Source organism: Erythrolamprus reginae, chromosome 1 (assembly GCF_031021105.1).
Source record: "Erythrolamprus reginae isolate rEryReg1 chromosome 1, rEryReg1.hap1, whole genome shotgun sequence".
In the NCBI taxonomy this organism is placed as follows: Eukaryota; Metazoa; Chordata; class Lepidosauria; order Squamata; family Dipsadidae; genus Erythrolamprus; species Erythrolamprus reginae.
In genome coordinates this window covers 425,081,529-425,107,089 of record NC_091950.1, presented here as the reverse complement: position 1 = coordinate 425,107,089, position 25,561 = coordinate 425,081,529, and the positions used below count along the sequence as shown (strand labels likewise).

The 25,561-nt window shown below is 46.0% G+C and overlaps 1 pseudogene; it reads right to left on the bottom strand.

Annotated features, from left to right (window-relative positions):
* Positions 1 to 7,241: 7,241 nt before the first annotated feature.
* Positions 7,242 to 24,265, bottom strand: LOC139162471 (dehydrogenase/reductase SDR family member 13-like; annotated as a pseudogene).
* Between the last annotated feature and the right edge of the window lie 1,296 nt (positions 24,266 to 25,561).

Genomic DNA, 25,561 nt, shown 5'->3' with positions numbered 1-25,561 from the left:
GATTTGTATGCCGCCCCTCTCCGAGGACTCAGAGTGGAATTTGTTCATCCTTTTATCAATGATTCATAATGTTATTTTATAAGTTTGTGGGATAATTGTTTGGGTGAAGGGTAAAAGGATCATGACGGAGTGATATGTAATAATACCTTATGCCATTTTGGGCTTAGACAATTTAGAACTACACCAACTTTAATCTGACCTACTGATCTGTAGCACATAAAATTATTGGCCACAATGTCCTACCCATCGGCGACTACTTCAGCGTCAACCAAAACAATACACAAGCTCACCATAGATACAAACGTAATCTAAACCGCTCCAAAATTGATTTCAGAAAATACGACTTCAGCAACAGAGGGATCAATGCCTGGAATGCACTACCGGACTCTGTGGTTTCTTCCCCAAACTATAGTTCCCTCTAAGCTGAGCAGTGAGCAATCGCTCACTTAAAAATCATCATCAACTCAGAGTTTTCCAAACCTGTCCAGAAGCCGAGAGGGAAAGAGTGAGAGGGAAGGAGAGAGAGAGGAAGAGAGGAAGAGAGAGAAACAGATAGAAAAAAGAGAGGAAGGAAAAGAGAAAGAAAAAGAATGGGAGTAAGGAAGAGAGAAAGAAAATCAAAATCTACTTTGAAACTAGCTCAACTATTTAAGTGGCATTTTGATATTGATAGAGTTGCCCTGTTATGAGCTCACTGTTATAGACACACAGGACAGTATTTTATTTTGAAATTCTCTGAGGCAAAACAGGGTGGGGTTTTTGTTTGTTTGTTTGTTTATTTATTTGTTTCTTTCTTTCTTTGTTTATTTATTTATTTATTTATTTATTTATTTAATATTTCTGTGCCGCCCAGTCCCAAAGGGACTGCCGCTCAGACACTATACTTTTCCGCCCCCCCCCCAAAAAAATTACAGGAACACTGCCCCAAACCCCAAAAACTTTAATCTTAGATGTCTACAGTCGACCTCACCCCATTCCTCAGAGGTGTGTAAGGGCCGTGCATAGGTGTACCAGCATGCCTACTATCGTATTATCCAAATTTACCTGCACCTACTTTGCTTTTGTTTATGTTCATACCAATACCTGCTATTTTGGGCATATTTTGACAAATAAATAAATATAAATATTTGCAATGACACAAATAAGACACCACATCCACAGGTTCGTAGTGTTTAATTCTTGTCACCACCTAGAAAACATAAAATTCCAGGGAATGGACCTCGCATCAAACCAAGATGTCATCTATGGCAGTGTTTCCCAACCTTGGCACTCGCTGGCTGGGGAATTCTGGGAGTTGAAGTCCAAATATCTTCACGTTCCCAAGGTTGGGAAACACTGGCCTATGGTCCTACCTCTCCGCAGACAACAGATCTCCCCTTGCTCATCTCCCGTTGCGATTGGTACAGAGAGTGGGAAAAGTCCTCCTAAATGAGAGAGGAGGTTACAGAGAAGAAGGCAGATCCCACAGAGGTCATTCGATCTTGCCCAAGTCAGCCTGCTTACGTACTTTGTGCTTTGCCAATTGAAAACAGTACATGGAGTCTTGGTCAACAGGGCAACGCCTTAATCCCTTCAAAGTTGTTTGTTTCTAATCTATGGATTAATTCAGATTCCTCTGTTGTGCATAGCGTTCATGCCCGAGACTTCCTTGAAAGCGCAGGACATTGTCTGGAAGAAAAGACCGCCTCTGGCCAAGCATGCCAAGGAAGGCCAAGCCAGACCACTCGCATACGCCTCGAAAGAAATGGATATGGCTGTCCAGCTCAAACAGTTGCAAGTCTGGGTGGTGTGCAATCTGATCTGATGGTTCATTTGACCACCCATTAGGTGCCTGGGTGAGTTATGTTGCTGGTTCTGTCTGCCGGTTCCGGTGAGGGCAGCAGGAGGAAGGAGAGAGGCGCTGCTCAGCCGGACTACGGCATTCCACCTGGAATATAGACAGTTTTATGCGGTTTCAGCTGGTGCTGTAGTGCTGTCCTATTGAGTAAGAACCTGCAGCCGAATTTTGTGCTTGTCCGGGGTTCTGGAGACTGAGGCAACTGGCCAGAGGCTTCGGAGACCATGGCGAGGGGATCAGCTGTGGGGCGGAGGATGGCAGCTGCCTTTTGGATCTGCCCCCGCCTCCGCACTTGCTGTTGATGTGCCGGTGCTGAGAATCCCGAGTGGAGAAGAATGGAGGAGTTGGACTGAGTGACCACGGACCATTGGGCCGGAGTTGTGGGTTCTGCGGTTTTGATCTGTGTGAGATATAGATATATAGATATATAGAAGACTGACGGCAGAAAAAGACCTCATGGTCCATCTAGTCTGCCCTTATACTATTTCCTGTACTTTATCTTAGGATGGATCTATGTTTATCCCAGGCATGGAAGTTTGTTCCAAGCATCTACTACTCTTTCAGTGAAATAATATTTTCTCATGTTAGAAACATAGAAGACTGACGGCATAAAAAGACCTCATAGTCCATCTCGTCTGCCCTTATACTATTTCCTGTACTTTATCTTAGGATGGATCTATGTTTATCCCAGGCATGGAAGTTTGTTCCAAGCATCTACTACTCTTTCAGTGAAATAATATTTTCTCATGTTAGAAACATAGAAGACTGACGGCATAAAAAGAGCTCATGGTCCATCTCGTCTGCCCTTATACTATTTCCTCTACTTTATCTTAGGATGGATCTATGTTTATCCCAGGCATGTTTACATTCAGTTCCTGTGGATTGACCAACCACGTCTGCTGGAAGTTTGTTCCAAGCATCTACTACTCTTTCAGTAAAATAATATTTTCTCACGTTGCTTCTGATCTTCCCCCCAACTAACCTCAGATTGTGTCCCCTTGTTCTTGTGTTCACTTTCCTATTAAAAACACTTCCCTCCTGAACCTGATTTAGCCCTTTAACGTATTTAAGTTTAATTTAATTTATTTAATTTAACGTATTTAAGATCATCACCCTTTCCCTTCTGTGAGGAAGGCGGAAAGAGTGATTAGCAGCTAAGCCGATGGAAGCCGGGCCAGGCAAGGTTAAGAGAGCATGGGAGGACCAGGCGAAAGCGAGGCCGGTGAAAATTGAGCGGAACATCATCTGCGGGTAGAGACTGATCGGGCGGGCCTGGGAACTGGCCGATGAGACCGGGCGGACCTGGGGCGCTGGCGAGGAAGAGTAGCCAGCGCCGGAAGAACTACTGACTGATGAGTCCTAACCGGCCACCAGAAGGAGAGCTATTGAGGAGTTGATGGGTGGACATGCTGCGAATGCGTGGGGCACCAGGAGGTACTAGGAGGCCGGATGGCACCCAGCATGTGTGACTGGCATCTGATTGGTTATACAAGGTTTTCTCGGTTTATAGAAAAATGTATAAAGAAAGAAGGAAGCACTTTGGCGTAATGGTTAATAAGTAAGAAATATAATTGGTGTACTTTTTGAAGGAACATTAAGGAGGGAATTTAATTAAAAGAAAATGTATAAAACTGGATGACAAAATTAGAAAAAAACCTTTTGCAACTTTTTTGATGATTGATATTAGTTACTAACAAAATACCACATTTTATTCATGGAAAATTAGATGGTATACTGTATTATTTGAATGTATGTTGAGAGAAAAATATATTTTTACCCCCCAAAAAAGTCCTTCCTTCCTCTTTTGTTCATTTCATTCTTTCTCCTTCCTTCCTTGTTCTCTCCATTTCTCCTTCCTTCCTTCTTCCCTTCCTTCTTTGTTCCCTCCATTTCTCCTTCCTTCTTCCCTCCCTCCCTCCCTTCCTTCCTTCCTTCTTTGTTCCCTCCATTTCTCCTTCCTCCTTTCCTTCCTTCCTTCCTTGTTCTCTCAATTTCTCCTTCTGTCCTCTTTCCTTCCTTCCTTCTTTGTTCCCTCCATTTCTCCTTCCTTCCTTCCTGCCTTCCTCTCCACTTCTCTCTTTCTCACCCTCTATTTCCCTTTTCTTTCTTTCTCTCCACTTCTTTCTCTCTCTTTTCCCTCTCTCTCATTCTCTCCTTCCAGGTGTCTCTCATTTCTGTTTCCTCTCCCTCTCTCTCTCTCTCCCCCTTCACTCTTTCACTTGTTTCTCTCTCCTTCCTTGTGTGTCCAATCACACTTGGCCAATAAAGAAATGAAGGAGGGATCGTCCCGGAACAGATTCCATTGGCTCTGAAATTGGGGGGGGGCACTGCGCTGAGGCGTCTGGATCCTGGGCATGTTGGAGGGAAACAGGGTGGGTGGGGAAGAGACGCGCTGCCAGGCACTCGCTCCAGCCCCTCTCGCCTTTTTGCCCTTCAGCCGCCCCTGGGGAGAGGGGCTGGAGCCCAGGATCCAGACCTGTCTGCGAGGGTTGAAGCGAAGCCTGCCTTTGCCAGATGGGGAGGGGCAGATCAGCTGTCAGGTGGGGACCGCTGCGCGGCATTTGAAAACACACCATGGTTCATTTTTGGGTGCGCGCATACGCAGCCGCGCATCTTTGGGGGAACAGTGATTGTAAGTCGAGTTGTGTAGGGGATTCTGTTGTGAGTGGAGGAGTGGGGTGTTCTTTTAGTAAAGTATCTCTGGACATTTTCTGGGGTGGTTATGTCTGAAATGCGGTGGGGGTTCCAGAGCTGTATTCAAAGATTGGTCTGGTGAAACATAGAAACATAGAAGATTGACGACAGAAAAAGACCTCCTGGTCCATCTAGTCTGCCCTTATACTATTTCCTGAATTTTATCTTACAATGGATCTATGTTTATCCCAGGCATGTTTAAATTCAGTTACTGTGGATTCACCAACCACGTCTGCTGGAAGTTTGGTCCAAGGATCTACTACTCTTTCAGTAAAATAATATTTTCTCACGTTGCTTTTGATCTTTCCCCCAACTAACTTCAGATTGTGCTCCCTTGTTCTTGTGTTCATTTTCCTATTAAAACCCTGCTGTTCTGTTCGGGTCGTATGTGACCCGAAGCCAAGTTTGAATCCCTGTAAAAAATTTTCCCTGCATATCTGAAACTTGAAATTTCATGACTGTTCATCATTTCAGGGGTTCTCTCTATGAGAATTTTTTTTGGGGGGGTGGGGGGCTTAGTTTTTGCTGGGCAAAAAAAGTTACAAATCTTCTGTTCCCGGGTCACCCTGACCCGGACCGAAAACTCTTCATTTGCAGTGCTTATGTTTGGTCTTTTTGAAAGCTTTTTTCACTTGGAAAGTAGTCTGAACATTTCTGCACACAATGGAATGAAAATTGAACTGAAAAAATTAATCCTTATTGGTTTATTTTGCACATAAATGTGCCTCCCCTCCCGTTTTTGTGAAATGTTTTTCAATTTATGGATAGTTTTGCTTGCAAAATGCATTCTATTTTACTGGAGTTGGTGTGGGATTGGTAGCTTGAACATTTCTGAATATAAGAAAAATATAAAGGAACTGAAAAAAATGATTCTTACTGGTTTTTTAACATCAGAAATAAGCCCCCCCCCCCGGCTGCTTGCAACCATTTTCACTTTTTATTTTTTTATGCTCCAAATCCAAAATATTCTTTAAAATCTTAGGCATTCATTTACTCAATTTAACAATGCTGATCATCAAAAAAATATTTGTGGGGGTGGGGAAAAAATTTTTCTGGGCAAAAAAAAGGTCACGTTTAGTCTGTTCGGGTCATATAGACCCGGACCAAAATGATTTTTTTTAGGTACTTGAATTTGGTCTTTTAGAAAACTTTTTCAACTGGAAAACTAGTTTGAACATTTATGAACATAATGATATGAAAATTGAACTGGAAAAATTGAGACTTATATTTCTATTTTGATCAAAAAGCCCCTCCCCCCATCCTTTCTGAATTTTGTGTCAATTTATATTTTTTAAGGCTACAAATCCCTAAGGAATTTCCCCCCAAAAGGTTTGATATACTAAATTGAACAATCCTGAACATAAGAAAAATATAAATGAACTGAAAAAAATGGTTCTTATTGGTTTATTTTTGCCCCAAAAGGGCCACCCCCCTCGGCCTTGCTGTGTGCCATTATTGTCACTTGTTATACATATTTGGCTAGAAATATTTGGAATATCCTTTTGAAAATCAACCACATTGTAGCCAGAGAACTAATTTTATGAAAGAAATCCATTTTACTAAAAAAAAGTATGTAAGTTTGAAATTAACAGCATATTTTTAATATAAATTGAAATAACTTTATGTGCAAAATAAACCAATATGCATCAATTTTTCCAGTTCAATTTTCATATCATTATGTTCAGAAATGTTCAAGCTACAAATCCCACACCAACTTTAGTAAAATAGAATGCATTTTGATAACAAAACTATCCATAAAGTGAAGACTATTTCACAGAAACAGGGGGGGGGCATGCATTATATCAGAAAAATAAACCAATAAGATTTACTTTTTTCATTTCAATTTTCATATCATTGTGTGCAGAAATGTTCAAGCTACCAATCCCACACCAACTTCAGTAAAATAGAATGCATTTTGCAAGCAAAACTATCCATAAATTGAAAAACATTTCACAAAAACGGGGGGGAGGCACATTTATGTGCAAAATAAACCAATAAGGATTAATTTTTTCACTTCAATTTTCATTCCATTGTGTGCAGAAATGTTCAAGCTTGTTTCCAGGTGAAAAAAGCTTTCAAAAAGACCAAATATAAGTACCTAAAATGATCAATTTGCAGTCCAGGTCAAATAGACCCGGGAACATAAGATTAGGGATTTTTTCTAAACAGAACAGCAGGGTTAAAAACACTTCCCTCCTGGACCTCATTTAACCCTTTAACATCTTTAAATGTTTCGATCATGTCCCCCCTTTTCCTTCTGTCCTCCAGACTATACAGATGGAGTTCATTGGGTCTTTCCTGATACATTTTATGCTTAAAACCTTCCACCATTCTTGTAGCCTGTCTTTGGACCCGTTCAATTTTGTCCATATCTTTTTGTAGGTGAGGTCTCCAGAACTGGACACAGTTCTGTATGCTCCAGTTAGTAGTGTGAGATTACCGGAGCAGAAGCTACATAGGATTAGGTAACAATGCTTGAAGCCTTGGTGATGTTGTTGCAGCGGGCCTAGTAGCATTGAGGTCATTGGATATGAGCACTCCAAGGTCTTTGACCGAGTGAGGATTGTCTGCAAGGTCTTGTCCATTCAGCTTGTATTTGGTGTTCTGGTTCTTTTTGCCAATGTGCAGGACAGAGCATTTGTTGGCTGAGATCTGGAGTTGCCAGATGTTTGACCAGATGTTTGACCAGATGTCTCTGTCCCTTCCCGTCTTAAGTGGTCAGTCCCAGCAGCCTCTCGCTGAATTCCCAGAGCTTCTTGGCCAGCTGGTCATCGCAGGCCTGTGGCGAGGGCCCCGAGGTCTGGCAGTCCACGAAATACTGCCCGCTCAGCCCTTCGATGCCTTCCTCAGTGGCGCAGTAGATGGAGGTCTGGGCGCCCGCGTTGTTATCTCGGCTGAACAGATTCATGAATGACAGAGACCAATTTAACCACCAGCTAAAGGAGTGGCCAATTTCGGTTTTAACAACTCCTGAAAGCAAAAGAAAGTTGGCTGTGTGAATGGCCCCAGACAGAAGGCAGGCCCAGGAAACCCCAAATGAACAACACCCATGGCCCATTTTAAATATTTTTCAGAGGACCTGATGCTGAAGTGAGTGAGCAATGGTGCAAAGGATGTGTGTGAACGCCTTTGTGCTGCATTGCACACTTGAACCCACTGTCGTTGTGTCGTGAATAGAATTGAATAGAATATAGAATAGAATATAAAATAGAATATAGAATAGAATGTAGAATAGAATAGAATATAGAATAGAAACATAGAAGACTGACGGCAGAAAAAGACCTCCTGGTCCATCTAGTCTGCCCTTATACTATTTTCTGTATTTTATCTTACAATGGATATATGTTTATCCCAGGCATGTTTAAATTCCTTTACTGTGGATTTATCTACCACGTCTGCTGGAAGTTTGTTCCAAGGATCTACTACTCTTTCAGTAAAATAATATTTTCTCATGTTGCTTTTGATCTTTCCCCCAACTAACTTCAGATTGTGTCCCCTTGTTCTTGTGTTCACTTTCCTATTAAAAACACTTCCCTCCTGAACCTTATTTAACCCTTTAACATATTTAAATGTTTCGATCATGTCCCCCCTTTTCCTTCTGTCCTCCAGACTCTACAAATTGAGTTCATTAAGTCTTTCCTGATACGTTTTATGCTTCAGACCTTCCACCATTCTTGTAGCCCGTCTTTGGACCCGTTCAATTTTGTCAATATCTTTTTGTAGGTGAGGTCTCCAGAACTGAACACAGTATTATTCTACATGTGGTCTCCACAGCGCTCTATATAGCGGGATCATAATCTCCCTCGTCCTGCTTGTTATACCTCTAGCTATGCAGCCAAGCATCCTACTTAAAACCCTATCATATTTAAAAAAGCAAACAATATATACATTCCCAAACATAAATATAAAAAAGCCTGGGGGAAAGGTGTATCAACTCCCCCATGCCTGGTGGTATAGATGTGTCTTGAGTAATTTACGAAAGACAAGGAGTGTGGGGGCAGTTCTAATCTCCGGGGGGAGTTGATTCCAGAGGGCCGGGGCTGCCACAGAGAAGGCTCTTCCCCTGGGGCCTGCCAAACAACATTGTTTGGTGGACGGGACCCGGAGAAGGCCAACTCTGTGGGACCTTATCGGTCGCTGGGAAATCAATACCCCTAAATCCTTCTCTTGTGAAGTTTTTGCTAACACAGAACTGCCAATGCAATACTCAGATTGAGGATTCCTTTTCCCCAAGTGCATTATTTTACATTTGGAAACATTAAACTGCAGTTTCCATTGCTTTGACCATTTATCTAGTAATGCTAAATCATTTACCATATTACAGACCCCTCCAGGAATATCAACCCTATTGCACACTTTAGAGTCATCGGCAAATAGGCAAACCTTCCCTACCAAACCTTCCCCTATGTCACTCACAAACATATTAAAAAGAATAGGACCCAGAACAGACCCTTGTGGCACATCGCTTGTAACCTGTCTCTGCTCAGAATACTCGCCATTAACAATAACTCTTTGATGTCTACGCTTCAGCCAGCTTGAAATCCACTGAACTATCCAGGGATTAAGTCCAATCTTCACTAATTTATCTATCAGCTCTTTATGTGGAAATGTATCAAAGGCTTTGCTGAAGTCCAGATAGGCAATATCCATGGCACCACCTTGATCCAACACCTTTGTGACATAGTCAAAGAAATCAATGAGATTAGTCTGACATGATTTGCCTTCAGTAAAGCCATGCTGATTTGGGTCCAATAAGTTATTGTTTTTTAGGTGCTGATTTATCCTCTTTTTGAGTAGAGTCTCCATCATTTTAACTACCACTGATGTCAAGCTAACTGGCCTGTAGTTACCAGCTTCTTCTCTACTGCCCTTCTTGTGGATAGGCACAACACTGGCCATTCTCCAATCCTCAGGAACTTCTCCTGTTAACAGGGATTGGTTAAACAAATCAGTCAGGGGGGTAGCAATGACAGATCTGAGTTCTTTAAGAACTCTGGGGTAGATGCCATCTGGACCCATTGCCTTACTTATCTTTAATTGTTCAAGTTATTCTAAGACATCGGCTTCTAAGATCACTGGAGCTGAATCCGTACAGCTGGAAGCAATGCTATATCCCTCTATAGTATTATTTTGTAAGGTGTCTTTTGAGAAAACTGCTATTGAAATGGTCAGCGATCTTCTTATTCCCATCAATGCATAGAATAGAATAAAATATAGAATAGAATGAACCGTTGTCTCCTTACCTGAAAGGTCATTTACTTATGTAAGGACCTTCATAAGGAAGGTGAGGTCCAGCCGAAGCTCTACTTTGCCTGAGAAAAATATACACAGTTCTTTGCGAGCGGAGAGTGCTGCAAGGTCTGAAAGTCTACGGGCAGATGTAATCGCCACCAGGAAGGCCATCTTCTGGGTGAGGTATCGGGTAGGACAGTCTCGGAGAGGCTCATAGGGTGATTTTGTCACCCTGGCGTCTGAGGGTATCTAGAGTTACCTGGATATCGTGAATGGCTTGAGCCCTGGAGGAAGCCAGAAGGAGGATGTTGTCCAGGTAGCAGTGACACGCACAGGGAGTGTTCTCAGGTGACCTGCCAAGGCCATTAACACATTGGTGAACACTCTGGGTGCCGAGGAGAGTCCAAAGGGCAAAGCCCTACACTGGTAGTGGACACCCCCATAGCAAAACCTGAGGTATTGCTGGTAATCCGGGTGGATGGGAATGTGGCGTTAGGCCTCCATCAATCCATAGAAGCCAGGAGGTCACCCCTCCAAACGCACGCCAAGATGGACTGAAGTGAGTGCATCTTGAACCGTCGGTATTGAATATGACGGTTCAGTCTTTTGAGGTCAAGAATTGCTCCCCACACCCCCGGAGGACTTCAGCACCACAAAAAGAATGAAATAGAAGCCTTGCCCAGCGTGGGAATCTGGTACCTGCTGGATAGTTCGAATTTCCAGCAGGTGATCAATTGCTTCTCTCATGAGATGCCTTTTTGTGGGATTATGAGAAGCTGGGCATCAAAGAAGAAAATTGGGGGAGTGGAGAGAAATTCTAGGGAGAGGCCAAATTTTACCGTCTCCCTGACCCACGCGTCAGACATGATCTCCTCCCATTGGTCAGCGAATAAGGAGAGTTGCCCATCGATGGGAGGATCACCGTCGACTGCAGACTCACTTTGTGCGATTTCAGGCAGTACGACCTCCTCTTCCTCGAAAGGGCCGTTTGTTAGGCTTGCCCCTGGATTAGCCCGCTGCCTCCCCCCATACTGACCTTGGGGCCTTGGGTTAGTTTGCGTCAGTGCATGAGGGCAGTATGGCCGTCAGGGCTGGGGGAAAGGACGGGTGGTTCCCAGCGGTTGGCGGCTGGCAGGATCTTCCGCTTAACTTTATCCTCAATAAGGAGAGGTTGCAGAGCAGGACCAAAGAGGTGCCGGCTGTCGAATGGTGAAGATGCCATCTTCGACTTGTGCCGAATGTCAGCTTGCCAGGAGCGGAGCCAGAGAAGGTGACGAGCCACCACAGAAATTCCCATGGTGCAGAAAGCATAGCGTGCTGCCTGTAGCGATGCATTTGCCGTGTAACGGGCTGCAGCCTGACATCAGCTGGTGGACTGCGTTCTTGAAGTTCCTTGAGCCAGGCAAGGTTGGCTCTCGTAAACAAACGAGGCTGAAGTGGCAGCCCTTATGGCCCAGATAGCAGCTTGGTGAATTTTAAGGAGCACTTGCTCCAATTTCTTGTCCTCTGGATGTAAGACCTCAGCTGCATCCCCTGGGAGGCTGGTAAGAGAATGCAGCGCTGCTACCGGTTGGTCAACTGCAGGAGGACCAAGGAATTTTTCAAGGTCTGGGCCTATGTTAAATAAGGTCCTATCGTTGTTTGAAGGCAAGGGACCTGTCCCTTGGTTCTGCCATCTAAGTACTGCGTCTACAAAGAGAGGCGGGCAGGGAACTACCTGAGCCTCTGGGATAAACTGTGAGAACAGAGGATTAAGAGGGTTCCCAGAGGCTGTAGAAGGGGTGGCTGTCCCTATATTGTTCGACTACTGCAACGCTCTCTACATGGGGCGACCTTTGAAAAGTGTTCGGAAACTTCAGATCGTGCAGAATGCAGCTGCGAAAGCTATCATGGGCTTTCCCAAAAATGCCCATGTAACACTAACACTCCGCAGTCTGCATTGGTTGCCGATCAGTTTCCGGACACAATTCAAATTGTTGGTCATCACCTATAAAGCCCTTCATGGCACCGGACCAGGGTATCTACGAGACCGCCTTCTGCCGCATGAATCCCAGCGACTGGTTAGGTCCCAGAGAGTGGGCCTTCTCCGGATCCCGTCAACAAAACAATGTTGTTTGGTGGGGCCCAGGGGAAAAGCCTTCTCTGTGGTGGCCCCGGCCCTCTGGAACCAACTCCCCCCGGAGATTAGAATTGCCCCAACCCTCCTTGCCTTTCGTAAGCTCCTTAAAACCTACCTCTGCCGTCAGGCATGGGGGAACTGAGATATTCTTTCCCCCTAGGCCTTTACAATTTATGTTTGGTATGTTTGTTTGTAGGGATGTTTGGTTTTTACAATAAGGGTTTTTAGTTGTTTTAGTATTGGATTTATATGATGTTTTTTATTACTGTTGTTAGCCGCCCCGAGTCTACGGAGAGGGGTGGCATACAAATCCAATAAATAATAATAATAATAATAATAATAATAATAATAATAATAATAATAGCTCCCTTTTCCCTTACCATTCAAAATCTGCTTTTCGCTATGTGTGCTTTTATCAATAAAGAGTTTGATTTTACCATGAAATAAGGGATTTTTGAGTAGGTGGGTTCGCTCTGAGGGCTGTGAACAGAACACCCAGTGGGAGAGAAATGCCTGGGGGTGGGGGGCTCCATCTGGGGCATCTTGGAGCCGGACTTCCACTCACCTGGATGAACCACATAGCAGGTGACGTTGGTTCCTTCCAGCCGGTTGGCCAACTCTCTGGCGTGGAGAAGGTTGGCTAGTTTGCTGTTGCAATAAGAACTTAGCGCTTTCCACAATCCCTCCCCCGGCTTGTGGATGGTCCGAAAGTCCATCTTCCCAAAGTAGTAAATACTGGAGGACACAATGACGATCCGGCTTGGGGCGCAGCGCTTCAGCCGGTCCAGGAGCAGATGGGTCAGCAGGAAGTGGGCCAAGTGGTTGACCTGGAAGCCCTGGCTAAAGCCATCAGCTGTTTGGGCAGCCTGAAAGACCCCTGCCAGAAAAATAAGCAGATACATGCAGCCATCCTTGGATTACGGATGAATCACTTGGTGATCTAATGGAACGTGACTGCAAGTAAGTTCCCACGGTCCCATGGCTCCCCTTGTGGCCACATCACATGATCGCAACCCGAGTGCTCGGCAACCAGTCTGACCTTGGAAACTTGGGAAGTGATTGTGATTTATGATATTGTGGGACAAAAAACTAAATTATTGGATTGAAGAAGATAAGAGACCAAGAATAAGGAAAAAGTGGTTAATTGCGAACGAAAAAGAGGGGGGATGGGGAGTTCCATGTTTGGAGCTGTATAGGGAAGATTTTCAAATGGAAAGGTTAATGGAGTTGCAATTAAGTGAAAATAAATGGGTGAAATTGGAAAAACAGATAAACGGGATGAAGAATAGAGAATTAATCTTTACAAAGTGGAACAGGAGTGACTTAGGTAAATTAATAGGCCCCATGAAAGGGACTATGGAAATTTGGAAAAAATGGCAGGGGAAAATCTAAACTGTCATCGCTTTATGTAATAAATAGAGATAATGAAACGAACTTAAGTAGGGTTATAGGAGAGTTGAAGGGAAGAGGGATAACTAAGATAGAACAGTTATATGAGAAGGATGCAGGCCAAGTAGAAACCGTATAGAATGGTGGTTAGGTAAGGGAAGGTGGCTACAAATAAATGCAATATGTAAATATCTTTATGAAAGGGAGAATAAAGAAGTACTATGGAGGGAGGAGACGGGGTTAGAGAAAATAATAAGAGAAAAAAGTGAGGGTATAAAGGCTCAAGCAACCAATATATATAAATTGCTAGTGCAGTCAGACGGGGACACGATTGAAGGACTCACTAAATGGTGGCAAAGTGAGATACAAGTAGAGGTACAAGAGATGGAAAATATAGTAGAAGAACTCCAATTATTTTTTAAAAGAACTATACAAAATTACTCAAAAATCTAGAAGATAAGGCATTTCAATGCAGTTTTCAACAAAAACGCTTGATAGGTGCTTAACAGCCACCTCAGAAAAAGGATGTAAAAACATGTTGGTCACAGGCAGTGAAGGGCTACCAAATTTTTTACTACCATACTGTGGGTGTGGCTTATTTTGTGGGTGTGGATTGATGGTCATGTGACCAGGGTAGGAGTGGCTTGCCGGCAACGTGACCAGGTGGGAGTGGCTTGATGATCATGTGACTTGACCAAGGATTGTCCAGGAACCTCCAAACAATCCCCATATCAATGGACTCAAAACAAGCAGGTCATCGAATCCACCCACAGCCTAGACGTGAGCAGCCATAGAGCAGTGAAAGGACAGAAACATCTCACTTAGAATTTTGAAGGCACATTTTGAGCATTGTCATCACAGTAACTTCGTGATTAAAAAGGCCACTCACAAAATGATCACTTACTCAAAGGCAACCATCAAAAGTGTCCCTTCCTGCTTTCACAGCCTAAGTGAAGATCCCAAAATGCTCCATTCCACACCACAGTCTTAACCCTCCTTCCTGCCGACTATCAAACAGAATCAAGGTTTCTGGCAACACATTAGGTGTCAAGTATTATTCGTTTTATTTTCTAGAGCAGGGGGTCCCCAAACTTGGCTACTTTAAGACTTGTGGATTTCAACTCCCAGAATTCTCCAGCCAGCGATGAAGGCCTTCCATTCTAGAGAAGACGATAGCCATGCGGAAAGGAGGGGGTGGCAGAAACTCAGATCACATAGAATTCATCCCAGATCTTGTCTCCTGATACTTTTGCTGGGCACTTTTCGACGGCTTTGGGGTTTTAAAACGCTTTCGGAAAGAACGCAGAGGCTGTCTGTTGTGGTTAGCTCTGGCCCAGCTCCTGCCCCAAGGACTGTGGATGTGGGGAAGACATCCACATGCTGCAGGCCTGTTCTGCCCCCGGTGGAATCTGATGATGAAGGCTCCTCTGACCAAGAAGACATCAGTGACAGGGAGGAGGAGAGTGGGGCAGACAGCTCAGAAGGAGGTCAATTATCTAATTCCTCCTTGGATTCAGAACAAGAGTTAATGATACAACCACGCATGCGGAGAGCGATGCATAGGCAACAACAACTGAGAGATTATTATCAAAGAAAATGAGGCCACCTGTGGTTGGGTGGGGCTGTGGTCATTAGTGAGGCTGCTATAAAGAGCAGCCCGTGGGTTTGGCCATTGTGGAGGATTATCTGATCGTTGTGTTTTGTGACTGCTTTACTGACTTGGACCTTTTGTGTGCTGATTTCCCCCCGCTTTGAAACTAAACCAGAGCAAAGTGTGTGTCACTTTGTGAAAGAAGAAGGACTGTGAATTGCCTCACAGCTGCAAGCTAAGTATCACAGAACTGATAAGGGACTTGTACAAATTACCAGTTTGTTTGGAGACGAGTGCTCTTTGCTATACCAAAAGTGGGCTTGGTTTAAGTGAATTTTCATTATAAAGAACATTGTTTTGAATTTTCAAATGTGTGTGTGTCTGAAATTTGTACCTGTGAATTTTTGGGAGGATTCTACCAGAGAGCCCGACAGAACACTGTCCAAATAAGACGCCCTGCATTTTCTTTCAACCATCTTTCAGTGCAAATTGGCTCCATTTTTGCTACCCCACTGTGTTCGTCCCGCCCCCGTCTGGACAGCAGCTCATCCCTGGACAGGGGTAACTAGCTTTACAACTACCGTATTTCCCAGAAAATAAGACCCTGTCTTATATTTTTTAGAACCCCGGAATAAGCGCTTGGCCTTATTGCCATGTGCTCAAAAGTCCAATTGGGCATTTTATCAGGGGAGGTCTTATTTTGGGGGAAACAGGACATCACAACTTGTGACCATAATTGGCAGGCTCCATCATGGTTTCAAGTCGACCATTGCATGCAAAGCATCCAGCTTGGTCTAGTGCAGTGATTTTCAACCTTTTTTGAGCCGCGGCACATTTTTTACATTTACAAAATCCTGGGGCACACCACCAACCAAAATGACACAAAATGACACCCTAAGACACTCTCCTCTCTTTTTCCATCCCTGTCTCCTCCCCACCCTTGTGTGTGTGTGTGTGTGTGTACACACACTCTTGAACCATTTCCAAAAGCAGGTGAGGGCTAGAGGTTTTTTCTCTCTTATTCTTTGGGTGCTTTTTATCATATGCTTTAAATCAAGAGTCACTTCTCTCTCTCTTTTGTTTCTCTCTCTTTCCTCTCATTCTCTGTCTCAATCATTTTCTCATTTCTCTTTTTTCCTCCCCCTTTTTCTCATTTCTCTCTCTCTCCCTCCCTTCCTCTGCTTTTCTCTCTCTCTCTCTCTCTTGCTTTCTTTCTCACTCTTTCTCTCCCTTTCTCTCTTTTCTTTCTCTCTCTTGCTTTCTCTCTCTCCTCACTCTCTTTTTCTCTCTCTTTCTCTCTCTCTTGCTTTCTTTCTCTCTCTCTCTCTCAGCAAAAAGTTGCAAGACCGGAACCTGAGCTTCCTTCTTGGCGGCACATCTGACCATGTCTCATGGCACACTAGTGTGCCACGGTACACTGGTTGAAAAACACCGGTCTAGTGGTTAAGGCAACAGGCATTTAAAGTCAGTTAAGTCATTTGGGTGTAGTGGTTAAGCCTTCCAAACAGGAGGACATCACTTCAAATCCCGCCTTAAGCCATGAAAGCCAGCTGGGTGACTTTGAACCAATCACTAGGAGACGGGGAGTTCTAGTCCCACCTCAGGCACGAACTCATTAACTTTGAACCAATCACTAGGAGACAGGAAGTTCTAATCCTGCTTTAGGCACAAAAGCCGGCTGGTGATTTTGTGTCAATTTGTTTAGATATTCAAGAACTGAGAGAGCCAATGAAGAGGCCTAGCAACTAAGTCAGCCAATGGGAAATTGAGCACCTCTGAGTCTGTGCAGAGAATTGAAACTGAAACTTAAGCTTAAGGCTGGTTGTGGCTTCAGTCCACTCTGCACTCTCTTCCCAATCTGCACTCTACTCTCTGCTCACTCTGTACACTCTGTGCTTGTCTGCTTTGATGAAATGAAACCAACCCCTGCTTGTGTTGACTTGAAGAAGAACTCCGCTAATGGTATCGTACAAGGGTCGCCCAGAAAGTAATGCACCACATTTTTTTTCTCAGCCTACAGTAATGAAACTTTAGATATACATTGTTTGAATTGTCAGGAGTGTGTGTGTAAATTTTGCATTTCTTCAGAGAGCATAGCTGCAGCAGTGTTTTGAAATGGCGTCTGTAAGTGATGTACGTTACAAACAGTGTGCCATCATTGAATTTCTCACTGCGGAGAAAGAAACTGTTGGGAACATTCACAAATGTTTGTGTACAGTTTATGGAGAATCTGCAGTCGACAGAAATACGGTTAGTCGCTAGGCACAGAGGGTGAGGCCATTATTGTGCAGAAATGGCTTAGTGACCAGAACATGGAGGGATACCGACAGTGTATACACACCCTTGTGTCTCCCTGGAGCAACGCGATAGAACAGGACGGAGATTACGTGGAAAAATAGGGAGTGTAGGAGAAACATCATTCGTTCTTGTGTGTAAGTTTCATTATCTTCAATAAATAATTGTTGGAGAAAAAAATGTGGTACATTACTTTCTGGGTGACCCTTGTAAATTCATCTGTTATGTTCACGAAGAAGTTATTGAATCCAGCTGCATCAGTCATCTGTGTGTGCTTCTGGTTTTGATTTTTGCAACAAACTTTAATATAGTCTCTCTCTCTCTTTCTTCCCAGACCACAACAGGGTGGTTGTTGTGGGAAAATAGGAGTGGGAAGGAGTGTTGGAACGCTTGACTTACTTGTAAAAATAATAATGAAGAGAGTATAGGAAAAACGTACAGCTACAAATGAGAGAGTTCAGGTTCTTGAGTTATGGCCAAATCTCCGAAGAGAGAGAAATCCCGGACAATCCCCCACCCCAATCTCCCCCCTTCCTTTTCCCTCTGGAGAACCTGGGGAGGGGTCTCCTCTGCCCCCACCTGCGTTGTTGATGAGGATGTCCAGACGGGGCTCCAATTCTAAGAAGGTCTGCGCAAAAGATCGCACGGAGTTCAGGCTGGCCAGATCCAGGATCATCAGGATCACCTCCGAGTTCCCACTTTCCTGGGAAAAGAACGGGAGGAATCCTGAGCCTCGCGATCAGTAGTGGGTTGCACCCGGTATGGGCCACATTACAGTGTAATAATGGAAATGGAGATGTGCACTCATCTCTACGTACATGCGCTGGAAACAAAATCTGGCACGAGGATGCTGGCGCTCATGAGATTACACATGCACGGAAGTAAGATTTCACTGATTTCACTGCTTTTTGATGCTTTTCCCTTCCGCGCATGTGAAATTTTGCATGCACGAGCATCCTCACATGAGATTTTGCTTCCGGCGCATAGGCAGAAACCAAATCTTGCGCTGACATGCATGTGCTGGTCTCCAGGAGCACACCAGCAGTGCCAGAGATGAGGAACCCTTGCCTGCTTGGGATCGAGTACGGCTTCCAAGGCGGATCCCGGTTTCCTCACCTTCGGTGTCGATCTGTTCACCTCCCAGCAATCTCTCTGGGTGATGTAATAAAACAATACGGTCCTCAACTTACAACCACGTGTTTAGCGACTGTTCAAAGTTACACTGCCAATGAATACTTATGAGCCTCGCAGCACTCCAGGATCAATGGGATCAAAAATTGGGGCTTCTGAGCAACCAGCATAGTTTTGATGATGGAGGAGTCCTGGGATCACAGGATCACTATTTGTGATCATCCTGAGAGCTGCAGTCATCTCTCAGCGCGGCGATGATGCCCCGAACAAGTCATGGCCTTCAGCAGCACACCACTTGCACCATCGCCATATGCACTGAGATGCCTGCAGTGCAGGAAAGCAGAGAGCAAGACACATGGTAAGATTCAGATGCTGTGCATGTGTGTCAGCCGAAATCTCACATCAACGACCTTCTGGCAGTGAGATTTGGGCAAAAATTGTTGCTTTCTTTGCTCTGCGCATGCAACGGAAGCAAAAACCCTGGTAATTTTTACCAGAATTGTGCTGGCTGTGTGTGGCATGGCGCATGCACGCCCGGTGGTAATGGACCTCTACACACAGCTCTATTTTCACTACCGGAACAGCGTTTCTCCCCCCCCCATTCAGGCCAGGACCCATCCCTGGTTTTATCCGTGTTGCAGATCAGAATCGTATCATCTCTTTAGATGCTAAATAAATGAATTAAATCCATCAGGGTGTTGTGGTTGGCTCTGGCCCAGCTCCTGCCCCAAGGAATGTGGAGGTGGATGTGGGGGAAACATCCACATGCCGCAGGCCCGTTTTGCTCCCAGTCGAATCTGCCGACGAAGTCTCCTCTGACCAAGGAAGCGTGAGTGACAGGGAAGAGGGGAGTTTGGCAGACAGCCCAGGAGGAGATCAGTCATCTGTATCATCCCTGGATTCTGAGCAAGAATTAATGACACATCCATGCATGCGTAGAGTGATCCATAGAAGACAACAACTGAAGGATTATTACAAGAGAAAATGAGGCCACCTGTGGTTGGGTGGTGCTCCAGTAATTAGTGCTACAGATAAAAGTGCAGCCTGGTGTTTAGCCTCATGGCAGTTTATCTGATTCATTGTTTCATCAAGATCGTGGTTTTTGCTCTTCAGGATTGTGTGTGTGGACTCTCTGGACTTTAGAATTGGACTCAATTTCCCAGTTATTGAGTGAGCATTGGACTGCATTTAACCTGTGCCTTGTGTGTACCAGAAAAATCCCTTTGACATTTAAAAAAGGGAGCTGTTTCTGGTTTTCTGTTTATAAAAACCTTTGGTTTTACTTTTATCGTGTGGTGTGTGTCTTCCTGGACTAATTACCCTGTAATTACGGGCGGTTGAGACACGCCGGCAGAACACAGGGAAACACCTGGATTTAGAAGAATTGGAGGGCAGAGAGAATGGTATGGCAGCCGCCCCGAGTCTATGGAGAGGGGCAGCATGCAAATCCAATCAATCAATCAATCAATAAATAAAATAAATAAATAAACTCACCCGTCTGATGTCATTCATGGCCGATTCTCCTCTCGCTTGGTCACGGCATGCCAGAATGACACGGGCGCCTCTCCGGCCAGATCCAGTGCTGTGGCCTTCCCGATCCCGGAATTTGCCCTAGGAAAGAGCAAAGAAAGGATTCACCAAGATCACCCAGCCTTTGAGCGGGATCCAGAAGCCGGGCCCGCATTTGTGTGGTTTCCAACTTACCACTGCTACCGGCGCTGATGTGCACGCAACTCCAGTTGACTGATGGGCATGTGCGCACATCAGAGTGAGATTTGGTTTCTGTGCATGTGCAGAAAGCAAGTCCCACAAGAAGATGTGGCATGCGGATGATATTACCACGCAAGCACGGAAGCAAAAATCGCCGAAAATTGCCAAAATCTCTCCCTCTCGCATGTCCTCTCGCGAGATTTTGGTTCCTGCGCATGTGCAGAAAACAAATCTCGCTCTGACGCACACACACACTCACTGGTCACATAATAATAATAACAACAACAACAACAACAACAACAACAGAGTTGGAAGGGACCTTGGAGGTCTTCTAGTCCCAACCCCCTGCTTAGGCAGGAAACCCTCCACTCCCTCAGACAGATGGTTATTCAACATCTTCTTTAAAACTTCCAGTGTTGGAGCATTCACAACTTCTGGAGGCAAGTAGTTCCACTGATTAACTGTTTCTGACTGTCAGGGAATTTCTCCTTAGTTCTAAGTTGCTTCTCTCCTTGTTTAGTTTCCACCCATTGCTTCTTGTTCTACCCTCAGGTGATTTGGAGAATAAGTTGACCCCCAACTCTAATTTGTGGCGACCCCTGAGATACTGAAAGACTGCTCTCCTGTCTCCCTGGTCCTTCTTTTCCTTAAACTAGACATAAACCCAGTTCCTGCAACCATTCTTCAAATGTTTCAGCCTCCAGTCCCCTAATCATCTTTGTTGCTCTTCTCTGCACTCTTTCTAGAGTCTCATATCCTTTTTGCTTCATGGTGACCAAAACTGGATGCCGTATTCCAAGTGTGGCCTCTATCAAGGCCTTGTAAAGTGATATTAACATTTCACGTGATCTTGATTCTATCCCTCTGTTAATACAGTCTAGAACTGTGTTGGCTTTTTTGGCAGCTGCTGCACAGGGGCTGGCTCACATTTAAATGGTTGTCCATTTGGACTCCAAGGTCCCTCTCACAGTTGCTACTGCGGAACAAGTATAAGGGCAGACTAGATGGACCATGAGGTCTTTTTCTGCCGTCACTCTTCTATGTTTCTATGTTTCTAAGGTTCGCCTGGTGCACCAGTTGCGGCCCTATTTGGATCGGGAGGTCACTGCTCACAGTCACTCACGCCCTCTCATCACCTCGAGGCTTGACTACTGTAACGCTCTCTACATGGGCTACCTTGAAAAGTTGTCGGAAACTCCAGATTGTGCAGAATGCAGCTGCGAGAGCAATCATGGGCTTCCCCAAATATGCCCATGTTACACCAACACTCCGCAGTCCTGCATTGGTTGCCAATCAGTTTCCGGTCACAATTCAAAGTGTTGGTTATGACCTGTAAAGCCCTTCATGGCACTGGGCCAGGTTATCTCTGGGACCGCTTCTGCCGCACAAATCCCAGTGACCAATTAGGTCCCACAGAGTTGGCCTTCTCCGGGTACCGTCGACGAAACAATGTCTTTTTGGCGGGACCCAGGGGAAGAGCCTTCTCTGTGGCGGCCCCGGCCCTCTGGAACCAACTCCCCCCAGAGATTAGAATAGCCCCCTACCCTCCCTCGCCTTTCGTAAGCTCCTTAAAACCCACCTCTGCCGTCAGGCATGGGGGAACTGAGACATTCTTTCCCCCTAGGCTTCCACAATTTATGTATGGTACGTTGGTATGTATGATTGGTTTTAAAATAAGGGTTTTTAGCTTCTTTAGTATTGGATTGTCGCATGTTGTTATTATCACTGTTGTTAGCCGCCCCGAGTCTACGGAGAGGGGCGGCATACAAATCCGATAAAATGAAATGAAATCTGTGTGTTTTGCTTTTCTTGCGTGTGTGTGTTGTTTTTCTTGCCTAAATGTAGAACCTTCCTTTTTTCACCATTAAATTTCATTTTGTTAGATAGCGCCCATTGTTCAAGTTTGGAGGTATGTGCACAGCTCAATTTCTGCATCCCCCTCCCATTCCGGTAGGAACCCAATACTGGCGTGGTTACAGTTGTTTGTAGTGTTGCACAGTGGAGTATTTGTTTGACCGTGTTTCCCAAGCTTGCAAACCTTAAGATGGGTGGACTTCACCTTGGAATGGCTGGGGAGGGACCACTTGCAACTGCTGAAAGGACTGTGTATAACAAGGCTGTTGTAATCATAGGTTCAATATTCTCCGTTGCTTCACTTTGATGTGGCAATTATGGCATCCTGTGCCTTCCTAGAGGTCGGCCCACTGGGGAAGGGCTCTTTCCCTTCACAAGGCGCCACATCCATTTGCACCGTTCAGGACACCTTGAGTAAATAGCAAAACTCCAGGGGGATTTAACGACTCTCAAACTCAGGTTCACGGAGGGGCCACCTCAGGGTTGTGTTTGATCTGGGGGAGGGGAGGCGTGGGCAGGGGAAGTGGCCAGCTCAAGATCACTCAGCGAGGCTCCGTTCTGCACATGCGCGGAAGCAAGAATATTGGCGAACATGGGCAAAATCTCGCTCGTGTGCATACCTCCTTGTTGTGGTTTGCTCTGGCCCAGCTCCTGCCCCAAGGACTGTGGATGTGGGGGAGACATCCACATGCTGCAGGCTTGTTTTGCCCCCGGTGGAATCTGATGATGAAGGCTCCTCTGACCAAGAAGACAAGAGTGACAGGGAGCAGGAGAGTGTGGCAGACAGCTCAGAAGGAGATCAATTATCTAGCTCCTCCTTGGATTCAGAACAAGAGTTAATGATACAGCCACGCATGCGGAGAGCGATGCATAGGCAGCAACAACTGAGAGATTATTATCAAAGAAAATGAGGCCACCTGTGGTTGGGTGGGGCTGTGGTCACTAGTGAGGCTGCTATAAATAGCAGCCTGTGGGTTTGGCCATTGTGGAGGATTATCTGATTGTTGTGTTTCGTGACTGCCTTGCTGACTTTGACCTTTTGTGTGCTGATTTTTCCCCACTTTGAAACTAAACCAGAGCAAAGTGTGTTTCACTTTGTGAAAGAAGGACTGTGAATTGCATGCGTGGCTGTATCATTAACTCTTGTTCTGAATCCAAGGAGGAGCTAGATAATTGATCTCCTTCTGAGCTGTCTGCCACACTCTCTTCCTCCCTGTCACTCATGTCTTCTTGGTCAGAGGAGCCTTCATCAGTAGATTCCACGGGGGGGGGGGGCAAAACAGGCCTGCAGCATGTGGATGTCTCCCCCACATCCACAGTCCTTGGGGCAGGAGCTGGGCCAGAGCTAACCACAACAGTAAGCAAGCAAGCAAGCCAATCAATCAATCAATCAATCAATCAATCAATCAATCAATCAATCCGTGGTTTGAACTCCGCAGATGCCCCACATATGAGTCCAATTTCCCAAAAAGAAGTAGTCGAAATTCGAACCGCATCTACATCTGGCTACAAAACACGCACCCTGCAGATATTGGCGTTACGGGGCGGTAAAAGGCGGCAACTCACTACCAGTCTAGAGCGGCCGCGGGCTTCACCAGGCTTCCTTCCAAAGTTCCTCCCTTGTTCCCCAAACTTCGCGAATGGCCGCCCTCGGGTCCCTTTCTCTGCCCGGCCTGCTCCCCCCCCCTCGGAAGCTTCTCTTTCCCTCCGCGAACCGATTATTCGGGCTTCCTCGCTTGACGCCCCTTAGCGAGAGACCCCAGCGGCCACTTTTCTCGCCTCCCTCAACCAGTTTCGTTCAGCCTCCCCCCTCGGAAAAAAGGGATGGGGGGACGGGTTGGTGCCCCTTCTCCCCCCCCCCCCCCCCCGAATGAGACATGTTTAAATACCGGCAGCCCCGGCAGCCGGGCTCAGAGCCAGTCCCCGCGTCTGGAAGGGGGAATGAAAAGTCGGGAGGAAGAGAGAGAAAGAAAGAGAGAGGAAGGAAGGGAGAGGAAAAGATAGGGAAAAAGGAAGAGAGAGAGGAGAGAGAAAGGGGGAGAAAAAGAAAGAAATAAGAAAATGATGGAGAGCATGAGAGATGGAAAAGGAAGAAAGAAAGATAGAAAGATCGATCGATCGATAGAAAGAGTGGAAAGGAAAGGAAGGAAGGAAGATAGAAAGAAAGGGAAAGAAAGAAATATAGATAGGTAGGTAGGTGGGTAGGTAGGTAGATAGAAAGAGAGGAAAGGAAAGGAAGGAATATAGAAAGAAAGAAAGAAAGAAAGAAAATCTGACCTGTGATGAGCACCGTCTTGCCCCGCAGGCTGACCGTGTTCCGGCACCAGGTGGTCGCCCAGAATTTATAGTAAATGAGCGCGTAGAGCCCGAGCAGCAACGCCGCGCCCGCCGCCAGTGCCCCCGCCGCTTCCATGCCTGGATCTCCGCTGGCCCCGCATCCCACCCCGCTTCCCTTTCGACCCGTCCCGCCCCCGACCCGCCTCCGCTCGGGAGAGCCCCGGTCACTCCCAACGCCTCTTTCCTCTGGCTCCCCTCCTGGCAGACGAGGAAGTGGGGAGGGAGGGAGGGAGGGGGGAAGAGAAAAAGGAAGGGAAGGAAGGAAGAGGGAAGGAAGGAAGGAAAGAAAGGGAGGGAGGGAGAGAAAAAGGTGGGAAGGAAGGAAGAGGGAAAGAAAGAAAGAGAGAGAGAGGGAGGGAGGGAGGGAGGAAGAGAAAAAGGAAGGAAGGAAGAAGGAAGGAAGGAAAGAAAGGGAGGAAGGGAGGAAGAGAAAAAGGAGGGAAGGAAGGAAGGAAAGGGAAGGGAGAAAGAAAGAAAGGGAGGGAGGGAGGGAGGGAGGAAGGAAGAGAAAAAGTAAGAAAGGAAGGAAAGAAAGAACAAAAGAAAGAAATGGGTGGGAGCTGGTCTGAGGGGGACTCCGCCTTAGCATTTGGCCCCCAGCAGCCCTACTTCCCTCTCACCATCCCCTTGCCCCCTCCTTCTGGCCTCTCCTAGTGGTCTCCCATCCTATTCCTGAGGATGTCTCCTTTAGAAAGCCGGGACTCCTCCCAACCCGCACACGTCCCTTGGCTCTGTGCCCAGCTCCTAAGATCAGGGGTGGGCAGGGCCCCCGGCATTGGGTCCGCAAGGGAGTGGGCACCTCCAAGCGATCCCTCCCTTGGGAGGGCTGCACCGTATTCAAGGGGTGCCTGGCCTAGACCTCCTTGGAACCACCATTGCTCAGTCCCTGCAGCTATGGAAGCACCAGGTGGACTGGAAGACGAAACCTGGTTAATACAATTTTACAGGGTTGCAGATTGAACAATCAATCATCCATCAGAAGGACAAAAATGTCTGACCAATGGACGTGCCTGGAGACTGCAGAAGAGGGCGGAGGAGCTGGAGGAGATCACAAAACACACAAACATCTGAAAAATTGTGGCCCAAGAGCAGAGGTGGCCAGCAGGCAAGACAGGGTGGGAATGTATTTATTTATTTATTGGAATTGTATGTCGCCCCTCTCCGAGGACTCCAGGCAGCTCACAACATAAATGAAGCTGTGTGCCCAGCTCCAGCTGACCATCCCACCCTCCCACCCTCCTCCTCCTCCTCCTCGGAAAGTGGCAGGGAGACCAGCAACGGCAGGAGTTGCAGGGGGGCCATTTCCTCCCCCTTCTTTTCTCAGCAGCTGATTGGCACCCGTTCGTCTAGCTACCCAGCCTGGGGAGGGGGG